The 15,909-nt window shown below is 42.0% G+C and overlaps 1 long non-coding RNA gene across 3 annotated transcripts in view; it reads left to right on the forward strand.

Annotated features, from left to right (window-relative positions):
- Positions 1–319: 319 nt before the first annotated feature.
- Positions 320–15,909, forward strand: part of LOC116272463 — a 136,103-nt gene continuing 120,513 nt past the window's right edge. For 2 of the 3 annotated variants that reach the window (XR_004181136.1, XR_004181138.1), the window contains exons 1-2: positions 11,666–11,707; positions 12,893–13,123. This is a non-coding gene — a long non-coding RNA (uncharacterized LOC116272463). Of the gene's footprint in view, positions 11,635–11,665; positions 11,708–12,892; positions 13,124–15,909 lie in introns of those variants that run through there. The other variant, XR_004181137.1, reaches the window with a different exon arrangement.

The raw sequence follows: 15,909 nt of genomic DNA on the forward strand, positions 1-15,909 counted from the left end.
TAGTGGAATTAAATAACATGTTTGTAAAATAACTCAGCGAGGTTCCTGGTATATAGGAAGAGTTCAATACAAGTTTGCCGGTAGGGTACAGTGACTCACGCCTATAATCCCAGCACTTTGGGAGGCCGAGGTGGGTGGATCACAAGGTCAGGAGATTGAGATCATCCTATCCTGGCTAACAAGGTGAAGCCCCGTCTATACTAAAAATACAAAAAAATTAGCTGGGCATGGTGGCAGGTGCCTGTAAGTCCCAGCTACTCGGGAGGCTGAGGCAGGAGAATGGCGGGAACCCGGGAGGCAGAGCTTTCAGTAAGCTGAGATCGCACCACTGCACTCCAGCCTGGGCGAAAGAGCGAGACTCCGTCTCATAAAAACAAACAAACAAACAAACAAAGTTTGCCATCATTTACTTGCATTGTTATGCCTTTGTTCTTATAGCCTGGCCCTGAGAGAATACGTACTGTTGTGAAAGCTGAAAGACTGGTTCTCCAGATGGTAGTAGAGTAAACTTGGTGGTGAGTGTTGGTGTGACATCAGTAAGGAAGAAAGCTCATGAAGTAGGGGCTGGGGGTCATGGGAGGAAGACTGCCTATGACTCTTCCCATAGCTGCCTCACTGCCACTTGATGGCTTGACAAGGAGCTGCTTTAATATGATCCCCAAAGTCCTCTTGGAAATGAACTCTACAAGGGTAAGGGCGGGCTTGACTTTCCCAGGTAAGTGAAATGTGTAGATTCCGGGAAATCCCTGGTCCTCAGGGGTAGCCCCAGCTCTGACACTTCCTGGCTGTCTGAGTGACCTGGCGCTTGGCAATAGGAGGGCTGATGAATGACTGTCATCAGAGCCCAGTGAATACCTGGTTCAGGGGAGGTGCTTCACTTCTGACTGTTAGAGCCAGTCCTGCAATGTCTGGGCCCATCACCAACAGGGCTGCCTGATGTGGCATCCAGAGTGACAAGGCCTGCAGTTGACCTGATGGGTAACTGGTGTTAACCACAGTGGTGGGCAACACAGGGACACTTTTGGGCTTTGTACACATAGATACTGAGTTCAGGATCTGATTTTCATGGGTGTGCTATTTCTTTTATTCATTCATCATTTCCTGAGCATCTCTTAGGGTCAGATCTTGTGCCAAGCCAAGCAAATCCAGAGAAGGATGAATTTCTGCCTTCAATGAGTTAGCAACCTGGAGAGGGAGACAGAGGAGTTAACGATTAGGACCAGACATAGGATCAGAGCACTGGCAGAGGGAAGCCCTGAGCAGAGGGACATAAGAGAAGATACTACTTACTCAGCCTGGGGGCCAGAAGGCAAGATTCCTTGAGGCTTTTCTGATTTCTCCTAATCTGCAAATATTTCAGTTTTCTCAATTCACATGGAAATACTAATGTTGGTCATTTTCTCAAAGTGAGCTTTTCCGAATCAACTTCTATTTTGCAACCAATGTGGTAGGTAAACCCTCAGGGGAGAGGAATTAAAGGGCAGGCAGATAAATGGATGTGAATGGACACATTTCCTTCATCTGGAACATTAGTTCGTTGCTAACATAAGTCCATTTAGACCCCATGCTCTATAACATTGTGTAAATGAGAAGAAAAGCTAAATCAAACAGCGCAGTACTGCAGTCTCAATTTGCCCACCCCTTTCCTACATCCCTGACTTTCTAGGAAGAGGATCTCTCCAGGTTGCCCTAGGAGACCTCATGGCTGTGGATTGCACACAGGAAGCTGGCTTATACTTCACCCCACCAGCCCTGCTTCTTTCCAGGTTTAGGGCAGTTGCTCTCCTATAGTTGGAGGTGGAAGTCCCCCGCACCACTCTCCTCTGGGCTGCAGCCCCCTCTAAGAATATGATAGGAGTTACTTTCCTATCATAACTCCTTCCAGGCTCTAAACCAAAGATAACTTTGCCTTTCTGAGAAATTCCACCTACATTGTTGCAGCTTACCCAGGGCAGGACACAGTTGCATTCTGTGCCAAGGCAGATGGAAAGTCTTGCCATGGCCTGAAAGGATCATGCTGTTTCTTGTCATCATGCCTTTGCATGTGCTGTTTTCTATGCTTGGAACTCTTTTTACTTCCACACTTCTTCAGGAGTTAGCTAAAAGGTCAGTTCTTTAGGTGCTACAGAAACCTGTGCTCGCTTCTCCTGACACTGGTCACATGGTATTTAAAATGGCTGTTTTTGGAGAAGCTTCCTCTTATAGACTGAAAGCTCCTGTCTGCCAACAGTCTGCATGCTGTAGGACTTGCTAACCAATTATTATTATAGTTATTATTAATATTAATAGTGGTAGTGGTGAACCACTGTAGAGAAGGAATTTCAGGTGAAAGCTCAGCATGAATGAAATGCATCAGGTATGCAGGGAAGGCCAGGAGAGTGGTGGGTGCATGCCGTGGAGTCCCAGGTACTCAGTTTGCAAACTACTGGTCACGATGATGTCAGTCCTCCCTAAACATATGAACATGCTCCTCTGAGGAGCACCTCTTTCTCATTCCAAGTTTTTGATCTCAGCAAGTCTCAGATAGCAGGAAAACCGTACTCCACATTGAGGGGTCCCTATTCTACGGGCAGGCATGCCTACCCTCATGAGATATTATATTGAGGTATTCTATTATCTCTCTGAGCTGCTCAAATACAATTATGAAGAACACACGTGCGTGATGTGGGTTTTAAGTGCAAAGAGAAATCAAGCCTCCCCACCCTTTCATGTGGCTACTGAAGAATCATTTAATCTATTACCCAGTTCCATGTGAGGAGACTTCAGCAAAACAAGTAATAAATATTTGTAACCAGCTCGCTGGCTGAGCAAGCAGGGCTGCAGACTGCATAGACAGCTTTTTATTTCCCTTTTCCTTGCCCTGCCCTGGCTGAGCCAAAACCCTGCTCCCAGAGCTGCCATGACTCATTATGTGACTAGTGTACCCCTGTGTTTCCCCACTTTTTGTAAGGTCATGGGATGCTAGTAGGTTGGGAAAACTTGGGTTCTTGTCACAACTCTGGTGGGTGACCTTGAGTGAATCACATCCCTTCTCTGGGCCCATTTCCATGTCTGAACCAGGGTTCTTAAACACCCTGGTTTTTATGTGAGGGGTCTCTGTAGCAGTCTGATGAAGCCCCTATGCACCTTATCTCAGAATAAAGATTCTTATCAGCAAAATATAATACATTTGATTATAAAATAAGCTAATTATATTGAAGTAGAGTTATCAAAATATTACAAATCATGATCTTGAGATACATATGCTTACTTCATACATTAAGCAACAAGATCTAATTATGGGTTTAGTACCTGATCTAATTCTGAAGTAGTGATTAATGTAAATGACATTTTGAGATGTCTGGGGCAACTATGTCACATAAACACCAGTGATTTCTGTTGGTCACAATGTCCTAGATCCACAGCTAGGACAGCTGTGGTCTGTTACCTACATGTATAATGAAGGACATTCTATATTGCTATGAGACTAGTGAGGATAAAGTGTTTCCCACCTAAATGGACCCCCCTGAATTCTATCCAGGAACTCCAGTAGTGAACCCTGGACTAGATGGTATTGCTGGGCTTTTTTCCAGCCCTGGCACTTGAGTGGTGTCTGCTTTTGCAAGAGGTAGGCTGCCATCTCCCAGCTAGAACCAAAATGATAAAAGGGAAGAGGAGTAAAGCTCCTGCCTTCTTCACCCCACATGCATGCTAACTGAGCACCCGCCACATGCAAAGCTTTCATATGCATCGCAGTCTCCAGGGCTCACAGTCACACTGTGAGGCAGATAAAGTCACCCTTATCTTGGGGGAATACAAGAAGTGCATGTGGACAGAGTGTGGAAAATAAATCTTTTAAAAGTTAAATATGTAAGTGATAGTTTAAAACCCTGGCAGAACCTCACCAGTCCCTCATTAAACAACCCCTTCCAATGCCTCCTCTGAAATAGGAATGTCTAAATCCCTACTATATCCTCCTCTAGTATCTTGCCACCCTTTTGTAGGAGGGGCCATCTTGCACCTTGAGCCCTGACCTGGAGGAGGTTTCTTCATCTTTCTGAGCCTCACTTGATTTATCTGTGAAGGGGACTAGTAACTACTTCATAGGATTAAAGAACTCAGTTATGGAGTATCACACCCAGAACAGCATGGACATTTGACCCTCTCTAGACAAGTCTAACAGTGACCCCTGGGTGCTGTTCTTGCAGCTGGAGTGCTTGCGTTCAATTCCAGAAGCCCCTGCCAGGGCCTTTACTTCTGCTGCTCTGGATCTGGTCTGAAAGATGGAGCAGTAACCATTGACTACCTTATACCTGCCCAGTGAGCGAGCATGAACACTCTGGGGAGCTGCCTCTCAGTCTGACTGAAGGAGGGCCTGCCCACTCCATTATAAGCATGGCTTCCAGCTGCTAAAAACACTTCTAAAACATCCAAATCACTTCCCTCCTCAGACCTAAGACAGGCCACCAACAGTTAGGCAATCCCTTTTGCTGAAGAAGGATCGTAGGGAGCGTCTACTTACACAAAAGATTTTGATCTCATTTTCCTTTTTCTGGTTTCATTGCTAATTATCACTAAAGTTTTAGGCTAGCCGCTTAACTTCATCGTGCTTCAGGTTCTTAAAAAAGTGGAGTAGAATGTCTTTCCTGCCTATGGAGAATCATGTTTTAGCACTTATAGTTAAAATCAAAGCAAAAAAACAAAAAAAAAAAAACCCAATCACATGGGAAAAAAGAAGCATAGCTTTCTTAAATAACTTTTGGGTACAAATGAAAATCAAAACCACAATGATCAGCTATTACTGGAACAACCAGAACTTATGGGATGTGACCAAGGCTGTACTTAGAAGCAAACCCATAGCCATAAATACCTTCTTAATCAATGAGAAAGAATGAAAGCATCCAACACAAGAAGTTAAAAAAGATACATCTGAGGAAATTAAGAAGGAATAAGCCATAAGTATAAGTAGAAATTAATGTATTAGAAAAGAGAATAACATTAGAATTTATAAGTGAATCTAAAAGCTTATTCTTTAGAGAAACCAAGACACTGGACATTCTTTTTGTAGATATAATTGAGAAAATAAGAAATAAAGCACAAAGATTAAAGATGAAAAAGGGAATATAACCATGGATATAGAATAGATTAAGTCAAATTACAAGAAGATAATACATATGGTTTTCAGCTAAGATATTGGAAAATCTCTGAAACGTATGACATTCTGAGAAAGTATGCATTATCAGATTTGGTTCAAAAAGTGAACTTGGCTAACAACCATGGAAGAAAGTTAAAATGATGTTTAATGAATTGTCCAAAAGAAGAGAAATGAGTTTCAGAGAAGAATAAAAACAGACTTAGTGTTTTACAGGAGCAGGCAAAGAGATGGGGCCAGACAATGAGCAAGTGGTCTTCACCTGACTTCACCTGCAAGGGCAGGTGTGTGGGAGGTGAGGCCAGGTGAGCCGAAGGTCTGGGATGATTGGGTTTGGAGACCAATCCACAGTGTCCTGTCTTTGAGGCTCAGGCCCAGCCTTCTGGGCCCTGTGTTTCACCTTCACAGTCATCTAGGGAGATAGCCCCTTACCACTTACTCACCGCGGAGTTTGACTGTCAATGGGAAAGGGTTTTAGAAGTTTTGAGCACTTGTACAAATGCAATTTTAACAGTAATTTGAGGAGAAGAACTATCCTTATCTTGGTCAGGAAGTTGATTTATACGAAGCTATTGTGTTGAAAACTTCACAACTTCAGGTACTTCCTATGGACTTGAGTGTGTTATCCTGAGAGGAGAAGCCAGGAGCACTGGGAGCAGAGAGAGTTGCCCTGGAAAGCAAATTCACCTTTCTCTCTAGGTCAACACCTAGCCTTAACTGGATCAGAAAGGTCAGAAGATGTGGGGATTTTAAAGGCCCACTTCCCTAGAACTATTAAATGCATCGTATGCTTTACTTCATTTGTTTAAAGGATGCTGTTGGCGAATACAGCCTTGGGAGTGAAGGGCACCTGATCCAATAAGTAATACAATTCTAGATGGAAATATTAAGCCTCAATGGGCTACTTTTACAATCCCATGGAAGGATTAATTTAATATGATCTGCCCAACCATGGTAGAGAGAGAAGGGAACTAATGGTTGTCATGTTTTCATGATTTGCCACCCATTTTGCATTCACTACCCCATATAACATTCACCACCACTGATTGATGGGCAGATATTATTATCCCATTCAGCAGAATTGGTAACTGAAGCTTTATGCAATCAAATAATTTGCCAGTGGTTTTTCAGCTAGCAAGTGACAGAGATGAGCTTTGCACCTTGATTCTAAGACCTTTGATACTTCTACTCCTCCATCCTACTATAATTCAGACAGGCATAAATGCAGACAGAATATTCTGTGCATGTCTCATTCTGTGCTTCTCAGTGTCTGTGGAGCCCCCAGCAGCCTGTCTGTCTGCAGGCCCACTGTGAGCTGCCGAGCAGCCTCCTACTTCCTACCTCTTATAGGGAAGCACATAGCCTCCACTATGGTGTTTCTTCAAGGCTTTCTCCAATCTCTACCTGGTGCCTGAAATTCTATTTATCGGTGCCAAACCCTTTGCTCCAGAATTAGAGGAGAGGCTTAGGTAGCCAATGACCCTGTGAGAGAAGACAAGTGGTTTGATATTAACATTAAAGTGTGACTGATTTTTAGGAGATAGTCGCCTGAGAGAAGCTCTAGAAAGGAAGAGGATTAGGGCTGAAAGTACCAAACCTTTTTTACAGGAGTGCTTCTGTGAGAAAGGAATATGCCCAAACAGGAGAGGCTGGGGCATGTCAAGACACTCTATCCATTTTACAGTTCTGCTACCTTGGGTGGGGGGACTGTACTTAGGCTCCTGATATATTAAGCGAAAGCAATAGGTTGTTGGTTTACATACATCTTTGACCGCTATGACCTCCAGATCCCCTTCTAATTCATCAGATGCATTGCCCTTCCCTCACAGACACTCACAGACACTTAGGAGTCAGAAAATTATGGCAAAGAGGTAGCTGTGCATCACTATTCTTGTTCTTGTTGTTTGCTGTAATCTCCCTGGACCACTTGTCTGTGGCACTTCTGTCACTCACATCTCCATGTTAAGGAGTTTAGTAATTTATCATTGGTGTATTTTAATCAGAGCAAGAGATGACATAAGTGGATTTCATCAATCTCAAAAAAGAGGTTTGATCCCTGACCCTTTCCCCAACATCCAGTGTGTGTGATCTCATGATGGATTATACAAGGTGACGTGGGGTACCAAGGAAGAAGTCTTATTCACTCAAAGGGGAATGTGGTGACAGTATACAAGCTCTCTGGGCCTCAGTGTCCTCCTCACTAGACTGGCGACCCTGGGACCTACTTGGCAGGGCCATGCTAAAGATCATGAGTGTAGAGCTCCAAGCAGAGTAGCTAGCACATGCTTGGGGCTGAACAGCATTTGGTTTCTTATCTTTCTCAATTTAAAAACAAAAATAACAGTTATTGCTATCATTCTCTGAAACTGTAAAACTCGTGTTCAGCCCTCCAGTTCCATTGATGGGGTGATTTACAGCTTTCATCTGTTTCCCCAGATGAAATTTCCCCATGGTCTCTGCCATTCTATGCCAGTATTGCCCCTGCAGCTCTGAGGAAGGAACCATCATACCAGGAACCTACTTGGCACAAAGGCTGTTACATTGTTACATAAATGCTCTTATTTAAATCTTGAGAAGGTCCATTCAAGTGGGCATTATGCCCATTTTAGAGAGGAGAAGGTGGAGTCTCAGAAAGGTTCCACGATTTCCCAGAGATCCCACATTCGAAGAGATGATGTCAGGATATAAATCTGTATGTTGCTGAAGATTAAGTGCCTGGATCACAGATGCTGTCACCCTTTCTGATCACAAGGGCTCCCCTGTGAGTGGTCATTTTAGGAAGGGATGTTTCCTGGGACAGTCGGGGCTGCTTCTATCATTTTGATACTGATATTTTTGCCTCATTGACTTTCAGTAATGGGATTCTTAAAATAAGCAGTCTTCTTACCTCATCCTGCTGCCTTCCTAAAAAGGACTAAAAAAAAAATAGTATTGTGCATTAGGTTACTGTCTCTCTGGTTGACAGGAAAATGCTGTCTATTGTCAGAAGTGTTGGTAGAATCTTGGCACTGCTTGTGTGAGACTTCTGTGTCTCCATTCCAGGCTGTATATTGGGCACTGTGGACACGACTCTGTTCTTTTAGGACTCCCAAGCCCGGGGGCAGTGGCAGATAGTTAAATCCAAATACTCCTTGGAAAATGGTTTAAAAGGCAGCAAAAGGGCTGCTCCCGGGCAGAGCCAGATTTGGTTCAGTTTTAAAGGAGGCAGAGTTTTCCCTGGGCATAGGCCACTCTTTCTCTGGGGATACATTGCAGCCAGGTTGGAGATGACACTGAAATTTGATAGAAAGGGCCTGGAGCCCCTGTTTCATAATCCCAGGTCTACCACTTATAAGCTCCATAAATCTAGACAATTCATTTAATCCTCTTTGGGCCTTAGAATCTTTATCTACAAGTAGACTCAATGAACCCTTTTAGAGTTCTTATAAGACCCAGAGAAACTGATACCTGGAGGTTCTTGGCACTTGGTAGATTACCCTCGTACTCCAGATGGACTCAAACCCATGCCTTTGCCTTCTTCTTTCCATGCCAATGGACTTGAAAGAATCCCTGGGTACTTGGATTTGAGATGCATTCAGTAGTAATGTGTTTTCTTTTTCCACTAAAGAACAATGTCTGTTGAATTCAAGCCCACCTTGTGACAGTTTGATTCCTGGGCAGGCATCAGCTGGAACATTGCCTTTTAGAATCATCCTGACAAGATGACCAATTCCTGATAGAGTGTTCAGTTTCTGATGGAGTGGCCAGTGTCTGAAAATATGGCCAATTCCTGATGTGATGGCCAGTTGGTGGGAGGCCAATTCCTAATAAGAAGACCAATTTCTACTTCAAGAATGGGAAAGTATCATTCATTAAACATCTACCATGGACACAGTGGTAGAAATATATGAATTGTATATTATTTAAAGCACTGCATGGGACAGATATGTAAGTGATAGTGATTAAGAGCCTAGGTTCTAACATCACACTGTCTGGTTCAGATTTCATTTTTGTCACTTCAATCATATGACTTAACCACTCTGTGCTCTTTGGTAATAATAGAATCTCTCTCATAGGATTTTGGGGATGCATTTTCTCCTGCCACATAGTAGGTATTCAGTAACATTTCGCTGCCCTTATTTTTGTCTACATTTTACAGACAAGAAAGCTAAGGCTTGGGAAATGTCAGTGAGAGTCTTCCTCTTCCAAGAGGAAAATTAAATTTAAGTCTTGCCTGAGATCTAATTCTGGATTTCAGAATTATCCTAGCCTCATTCTCAGTTCAGACCAGCTCTTTGTAATGTGAGGGCATAACCTTCCCTCTCTGTATACAGCAAAACAAGCCTCTCACCTTTGGTGGGTTTGGTCTGGGGTCAGTGGCTGCCAGAAATTATACTAAGTACCCCATGTTAACTTGGCTATCAGGGGCATCCTGGGTACAGCATGACACCAAGACACCAGATCAACGGCAGGGCCTGGATAGACCTCTCCTATTGAGATGCTGAGACCCCTGCAGAAAGCAGACCACAACTAGTGGGAAGGGAGAGTATACAATATTCCATGGGCTTCATGGGCAGTGATGGAGGCTGGTTGGTGCTAGTTGATTGTATAAGAAGTAAGTTATGACCCTTCCGTGCCTGAATGACAAGCTCCGTATCCTAAGAGTGGATTTCAGCTTTTATGCTTTGTCTCCGTTAATCCCTATGGTCATGGTATTCATGTTGCCCTTTTACTATGAGAAAGTTGAGGTCAGAGAAGTTCACATCTTCCCTTATAGCACATGTCGGCAAAGGCAAGATTTAAACTTGATTTAGCTAGACTCTGAAGTCTGTGTGCTTCCTCCATCCCATGCTGCTTCTCTCCATGAGGGTAGAACTACGGGGTTGACAGAAGGTCAGCAGGAGGCCCTGGCAGGAGATTAGGGTGCAGTTGGGAATGCTGGAATCAGACAATCCATGATCTCAGTAAGCAGTTAGAACAAGGCTCTATGGGAAGGAAGTGAGAAGGCACCTCAGCCTGAAAGTCAGGGAAAGTTGTTTGAGAGGAAGATTGACGGCCTCAGACCTTCTGGAATGCTTTAGGCTTCAGGTAGCACTGCCTGCATGGAAGACAGTGGGAAAGTGCTCCATAAACCTGACCATCACACCTACTCTCGGATAGCCTGAGCAGGTCAGTGGCTCTCGCTATCTTTGGCCCTGCTGTCAGCATATTTCTGGTCACCTATATTTGGATTCCGTTTAGATGCCAGATTCCATTTAGATAACAGCGTCCTTGCCTTTACTTATCTTAAGTCAGGGATCTCATATTTGGTGCAGAAGAATGAATGATGATCTTGAAATTCTGGTGAAAGATGTAGACTCTCTTCCTAGAAAAATATACTTTTTCACAAATGTTGCATACAATTTCAGGAGCTATATAACTCCCATAGGATTTCTCCATCAACCTCATGGAGGTCTATGGACCTCATTATAAGCCTTGCATTAAACTAGTAGGTTATGCATCTTGAACAAAAATCAATGGGAACAAACAATTTCATATGTAATAATAAACAAATGTAAAAACAAAATACACTAAGCTTAACAAGAAATGTTCAGGAGTTATAGGAGAAAACTTCAAAATCTTATTGAGGAACAAAACCAAAGCTATGACTAAGTAGAAAGAATGTATTTTTTGGATGGTAAGATTTGATACTTAAAAATGTTAATTTCCCAGCTATTAACTATTACATTGTAAGCAATCCCAAACAATAGCCCAAAATGGTTTGGTTTCTTTGGTGAGAAGAGTTTCCAAAATGATACTATGGCTCATTCAGAAGAGGAGTTGGCAGTCTGTGGCTTGCCCAAATCCAGCCCACTGCTGTTTTTGTAAATAAAGTTTTATTAGAACACAGCCACTATCATTTGGTTATGAATGGTCTGTGGCTGTTTTCCAGCTACAAAGGCAGAGTTGAGTAGTTACTACAGAGACTGAATGGGTCACAAAAGTCTAAATTATTTACTATCTATCCCTTTAAGAAAAAGTTTGCAGATTTCTGATCCAGAAAATTAAGCCCATGAGAAGACATGTGAAAACATTAAAAAAGAAGATTGACATGACAAGACTAGCCTTATCGAATGTCATATGTTTTATAAATACACACTACTTACTGGCACAGGAATAGACAAATAGTTCAATGCAACAGAAAAGTGCAGAAATAGGTACAAATATTGGGAGAACTTACATCTAGTATATGTTAACTTGACATTTCAAATGAGCAGAAAAAGATAGATTATTCAATACTAAACTATGTTGATATCTGGAAAAAGGAAAAGACATTACAATACCTTCCTCATGCTTTCTAGAAAAGAAATTCTACATGGGTACAATAGTTAATAATAGTAAAATCATAAAAAGGCTACAGAAAAGGAGGGTTGATGTATTTTATTTTAAAAAAATTAATCCTATTCAATAATTTTACTTTAGGGAAGCCAACAGAGACATGAAAAACAAGACCGAGTATTCCCCACATGAAAGATAAAGAAATGGTATGCAAAGATGACTAACAAATGAGAAAATCAAGAAACAATCCAATAGAAAATCAGTAAAGAGCATCAATAGGTAATCCATATACACAATAAAAAATGAAAAACACCAAACATGAAAAAATACTCAACCTTCTTTTGATTAGAGAAATGTAAGTGAAAACAACTTTGATATATCTTTACCTGTCAGATTAGCAGATTGGCAAAGATTCAAAAAATGTCAAGGTATGTTGAAATAGACATTTCCCATGCATAGTTTGAAAGAATAATTGCAATCTTGTTAGAGGGTAATTTTAACAGCATTTATGAGCATCATACTTTCTTCTACAGTTTGACCCAGCATTGCCATGTTTAGAAATTTATCCTATAGGTTTGCTCAAACACAACAAAGATACTTGGAAAAAAGATTAATTGCACATTTTTTATATTTCTAAAAAAAAAAAAACCAGAAAGCAACCTAAATATCCAACAGTAGGGTTTCATTATGTCAATGTTGCTGAAACCTGAGTAATGAATCAATTCCATTTGAAAGAAAAAGGAATTCTCAGAAATCCTTATGTTGAATCTAATGATTTTTATTCTGTCATTTCTCTAATATGTGCAACTATTAAACTAAGTATAAATCTCATAGCCTTATAGTTCTTATATTCTATAAATCAAAACCACATGTATTAGTTATATGTAAATAAATTCAAATATAATTCAAATTAACAATATTAATTTTATCAGATGTGTGTTGTGTTCTGTTTAAAGTGTTGATGCTGTGTTAACAGTGCAGTTGTGTAGACACAGATTCAATTTATATGTAACATCTATCCTTTTAGTCTAATAATACTAATGAAGGGAATGCCTGTTTACAAAAATAAGCTTCAAAATTGTATTAATACATCGAGGCTTTCTTTGTTAGTTCAAGATATTCAGATCCATGATTAATCAAAATCTCCAAAGCCGGTTTTAATGAGCTGTCACTGGTAATTCCATGAAGCTACTCGGTTTATTTGAAGATAAGGGTAGCATTGTGGCTTATTGAAATGTGTGTTAAATAGTATTTAATCTAATTATCCCTGGAATTGAGAACAGAAACATTTTTCCTGGAGTACTTACTGCCATCGTTACTGCTAATGAACTGAGGCGTGTGACCAAGGCACAGACTGCTATGGAGGTTGTTTGAGTTCCACTTCTTGCTTATTCTACCCAGAGGACTCAATTTATCTCCTCACTTTTCTCTTTTCAAATTACTCTGAAATCTTTATCTCCACAGATGGCCATGATGTCATTCAGTCTTAATTTGCAGCAACTCTCCTGGTAAACACAAACATGAATGGTGGCACTGGAACTTTGGGCTGTTCTTCATAAAAGATGGCCACCCAGATGATCCAAAACATTGCTTTTCAGTCATTTTTTTTAATGAGATATCATCAAAGTGAAAATGCAGTATCGACAAGTCTGAGTTCCTGACTACAAGACTATTCTGTAACGTGAAATTGTAAAGGTATGGAGGAGTGGGAAGAAAGAAGGAGAGAGAGAGATCATCCCAACTCCAAAAACACAGCCACATTTACCCACCCCCCCCGCCCCCCGGATGTATTTTCTGGTTATGTTGTGTGGATACCCACTGAAAATATGCCAGAGCTTTGGAACTAAGACAATGTAGGTTTGAATTTGGGTTCAGCCACTGCATCACCAGCTTACTGAATGGTGAGAGCCAAGCTGGCACTGCGGACAACGGGGCCCTTGGCACAGGCCACACATATTCCTATGCCAGGCCCAATTGACCCCCTGATGCTCATTCATGGTGCCATGCAGACATCCATTCCTGCAAAACCTCTCCCAGTGGACCAAGGATGTGCTCAGCCTCCTAGAGCACTGGCGAGGGTGGGGCAGGAACACCAGAGCTCTTCTTAAAGCACTGGACACTTAGCTCTGGGTGTTAAATAGATGTTGGCAGAGAGCATTTAAAATCCTTATATCAGATGTTTTCAAGCACTTCCCTGCTGAGAAGTGCAAAGGGTACTTGGCTTAACTGTGGTTATTTACAGCCAAAAGAATGTGGCTGGCAGTTCTTGAGAAGCCAGGGGTTTTATTTCTTGCTCCTGTTTTCCATTTCTGTGATTTATGGCCCTGTGAACTTGCCTGAAAAGTTCTGAACTCAGTCCGCTCTGCCCTGCCCCTGTGAAAAACAGACTTGGTTCTCTGGTGGTCGAGGAAGGTCAAAGAGCATGATGTCCTGTGCTCCAGGAGACCCAGACATGGGTGCTGCTGCCCGGTGGTGGTCAGCCCGGCTACCCTCCTCCACTTCTGGCTCCTGTGCACACCAGCACCCTAGCTCTTGGCATGAAAGTTGAGATCAAAGCTATAGCTTGCTGTTTTGCTTTTTTTTTTTTCCACCTGCCATGTGACCTCTGATTTTCCTTAGATAAAATGTCTAGTTTTTAAAAAATCACCCACTTCCACTCAGGGCTATTATCATCAACTTTTGTCTTGATTCTTGAGCACTTGAGTATCTGAGGGATGACTCTTCACCTTGCCTACCCCCACCCCCCAAACAGTGATGGACAGAAGGCCCCGTTTGGCATGTGCATTGGCCTGGGTGTTGACTGGAGATGCCCCTCCGTTCTGGGCAGCATGTTGACAACCTGGGTAGGGGGAGTAGCTGTTCTAGCTGTTCCTAGTACAAAGGAGGTGCTTAATAAATGACCGCTGAGCAGATGGAGAGATGAAGGAGGCCCTATTGTCTGGGCCTATCCACAGAAGTGCAGTTCTGGCTTCTTGCCCACATTGGTACATTACACTACGTTAATAGAGGTGTAAAAATAATAACAGTAATACTCAATGCAGCTGAGTACCAGCTCTTTAAATGCTCATGACAACCTTTAAGGAGAGATGCTATCATTACTCTCATTTTACAGATGAGGAAACAGAGGCACAGAGATTTGTACAATGTAACAAAGCTGGTAGTTGCAGAGATGGGATGCAAATTCAGTTCCTTTGACTCCGGAGCCCGAGCTTGAGAAGATTGTGAGACACAGTCTTCTTTCATATCACCTGTGTTCCCTCAATCATTAAAGGTTCTCCTTGTGGGATCCAACAGAGACCTACCCCCACTGCAATGCCTTCCCTGGCTTCCCCGGTCAGGGGCTCACTCTCCACCGAACCACTGGCCCAGAGTACTTACTTTCCCCAAATCACTTCCTGGTATTTTCATGGACACAGTTTGTCTCTCCCCTGCATTTTCAGGATCCTGAAATAGACCGAGGCTTTACCTCTGGAAGCACCAATAATACCCAGCTAAATGCCCTCACTAGTCATCCCTGATACTGGTTATTTGCTCCTTTCTTTTTTATGAGCCTCACCAGAAGTATATCAATTTTATTAGCTTTTTCAAAGAACCTGCTATTGGCTGTCTTGGCCCTCTCTAAATTACATTTATTATTAGCAGCTGCTTTAATATTTATTATTTTCTTTCTTCTACTTTCTTTGGATTCCTTTTCTCTTTTTCTAGTTTAGGTGGATGTTTGAGTGCACTAATATTTGTCCTTCCTTAAGTCTCTGCGTTTTCCTCCACTGCTTCAGCCAAATCCTGCATGTATATATATATATATACACACACACATACACACACACACATATATAACTGAATTCAAAATAGTTTCCTATTTGTATTATAATTTCTTTTTTGACTCATGGGTTATTTAGAGGTATGTTTCTTAATTTCCAAGTATATAGGAGAGTTTTCTGTTTCATCTTTTGATTATTGATTTTTCCTTAAGTCCTAATACTCTTACGTCAAAACAGAAACACCTTCCCATTTCTCCCTCCTAACCTTGTGGCAGGAATTCCTCATTATCTCTGCTCCTTACGCCATCCCTGCTCAGGTGGTGTCAATTTCTCCATTTCACAGATGAGGATATTAAGGTTAGAGACTTCACCTGGTGTCAAGAAGTGATTATGCGTGAGTTGTTGGGATGCAAAAGGAACGTGGTCCAGTCAAACTCAGCTTTTTTGGTTCTAGTGCTCAGCTTTTGCCTCTCCCTTCTTTGCATGGTACAGTCACTGGGGATGTGAACAAGCTGGTGTTCGTATTGGCGGAGGGACAGGAGGGGCCGTGTCGTCATCTCTCAGGTGGGCACCAACTTCTCTTGCCCTGCAGGTATCTCTGCAGTTCCTATCTTGTGCTCCTTAAAAAAGAATTGTGGTAAGAACACTTCACATGAGGTCTACCCTCTTAAAAATATTTCATGTGTGCAATACAGTGTTGTTAACTATAAACACAATGGT

The sequence above is a fragment of the Papio anubis genome, unplaced genomic scaffold, assembly GCF_008728515.1.
Source record: "Papio anubis isolate 15944 unplaced genomic scaffold, Panubis1.0 scaffold11, whole genome shotgun sequence".
Lineage (NCBI taxonomy): Eukaryota > Metazoa > Chordata > Mammalia > Primates > Cercopithecidae > Papio > Papio anubis.